Here is a 2527-nt window from a genome sequence, read left to right as displayed (position 1 = left end):
CTTTCCATGCCGTGTCTCAGAGCCACGGTCTGCAAGGAGCTGCAGCTGAACACATTTACTGTAGGAGTAGCCCTCAGGAACACTGGAAATCCCCAACATCCTACACCGGGAAAATTCCACTATCCCGCCTGCCATCACTATGAAAACAAAACCTAGGATGAACCTCAACCTTCTGAACTCCAAGCTAACGATATTTCAAAGACGTTTCCTCAGTTATGGCCTAATAACGGCGAAAAAAAGAATACTCAAATTTTGGAAGCAGACAACAGTCCCTACAGTAAAGATGTGGATTACGGATATGTCTGAGATGGAAAACATTAGGCTCGTCTTGGCGGAAAAAGCAGATCAATTTCCTAAGACCTGGTTACCTTTACTGAATTTCTGCAACAACAGAATGGTTAAACACATATTTAAATCCAATGCCAGGGATGGGTGGGGGGTAGGGGGGGTCTTTTTTCCCGCTCTCTTGTATTTTACTTTCTTTTCTTCATTCTTTTCTTCTTTCTTTTTTTCCCTTTTTTTCTTCTTTTTTTAAAATTTAGATTATAAGGTTAAAAGCTGTACAATAATTGTATAACTGTCATGTCGATCGTCTTATCCCTGTTCAATTGCTTCTAATAAAATAAATTAAAAAAAAACAAAAAAACCTTCTGAACTCCAGCGAGTAGAGGCCCAGTGCTATCATTGATACAAATACATCTATAGATGCTCCTGAACACATGATCAGTGATGTAACCTGGGGTCATTGGGTGTTTCGGGTCTTTCAACATCAGACACCCTCACCCAGGCGACCCAGCCGTGGTTGATTAGACCACGACTTGTGTTCAGGTGGCATTCGCTCCTCCCCATGGACCTTCTCTCCTGATCCAGAGCCATCTTGATGCCTTCTCCGCTGCCTCTGTGGTGTTCTTGATGGCCCTTCTCCTCGCCACTCCGTTGATGCCCAGTGCATTCAAGGCTTTGTAGAGCGATTGCCCTGCAAAACCTCTGCAGCCAACCTCGATGGGGATACTCCTTGCCTTCCAGCCCTACTTACGGCAGTCTATGACCAGCTCATCATACTTGGCCATCTTCCTCTCGTGGGCCTCCTCCAGACGGTCCTCCCACGGCACTGTCAGTTCCAACAAGACGATGTCATGTCGATCATCTTATCCCTGTTCAATTGCTTCTAATAAAATAAATTAAAAAATACAAAAAAACCTTCTGAACTCCAGCGAGTAGAGGCCCAGTGCTATCAAACTCACATCATGTGCTAACATGCTTATCACTGCAATCTTTCAGGTAAACCTCCTCTGGACCCTCTCCAGAGCCAGCACCTCCTCCTTCCGATATAGGGCCCAAATTCGCTCACAGTACTCCAAATGTGGCTTGACCAACGCCTTATACAGCCTCAGCATAACGAGCTTCTTCACGTGCACTTGCACCTCCTCCAACAACATCTAGTGTATCCACTGTTCAAGATGTGGACTCATATACATTGGCTAGACCTAACATAGACAATCATTTCACTGATCACCTTTGCTCAGTCTGCCTGGACCTACCTGATCTCTAGTTGCAAAACACTTTAATTCACCTTCCAATTCCCACACTGCCCTTTCCGTCCTAGGCCTCCTCCATTGTCAGAGGCAAATTGGAGTTACAGCATCACATATTTCACTTGGGCAACTTATAACCCAGGGGTATGATTGTTGGTCGGTGGGGGCGCTGCAAGTCGGCGCCTGGTGAGCAGCGTGTTAGTTTTTTTATACATTTTTTTTTAGTGTGTTCTAAAGTGTGTTTTTAATGTTTCTCGGTGTGTATTGTGTGGGGGGTGGTGTGGGGGGAACCGTTTTGGTCACATCCTCCATGGAGAGGCGACTTCTTCCAGGTCGCCCCCCCCCCCCAGTGCCTAACAACGAGGATCGGCGCGGCCTTTCCCGGAGATGCACTCGGGACTTCAGCGGCGGGCGCAGCGCGGACTCTCGGCATGGAGCGGGCAAGCCGTCGGGGGCTCGCCAGAGGGGAGCGCTCTGTTTCGCTGAACCACGGCAGCCGTTAGCCTGAGGCTGCGGTCTGCAGAGCTCCAGCTGGCGCGGCGTCCGCAGCCCGGGATCCCTCGTGGGGGACCCAGGGGAGAAGAAGCTCCCACCGCCGGCCCGTGGCCAACTTCTACCGCGGGCCCGGCATGGACTTACCATCACCCCTGGAGGGGAGCTTCGACCACCGCCCTGCGGTCTGCGGTGCTTCTGGCTGCGGCGTGGCGCGGCCGGGACTTTAAATCTTCGACCGCCGGCCTGCCGCCTACACCAACCTAAAGCCGCGGTCTCCGGTGGGGAAGAGCCGACTCTGGACTTACCTGGACTTTTACCTGTCTGCACATCTGGATGCCCGTAGCGACAGCTGCAGAGGGTGGCGGTCCCGAACACGGGTGAAAATGGAGGAGGACCGGCTAAATTTTGTGCCTTCCACCACAGTAATGAATGCTGTGGTGGATGTTTGTGTTACATTTTTATTGTGTTTGTGTGTTCTTTATCATTGTACCGCTGCT

The sequence above is a fragment of the Leucoraja erinacea genome, chromosome 2, assembly GCF_028641065.1.
Source record: "Leucoraja erinacea ecotype New England chromosome 2, Leri_hhj_1, whole genome shotgun sequence".
NCBI classification, from domain to species: domain Eukaryota; kingdom Metazoa; phylum Chordata; class Chondrichthyes; order Rajiformes; family Rajidae; genus Leucoraja; species Leucoraja erinaceus.
The sequence above is the reverse complement of the archived record's forward strand: the minus strand, read 5'-3'. Positions refer to the sequence as shown.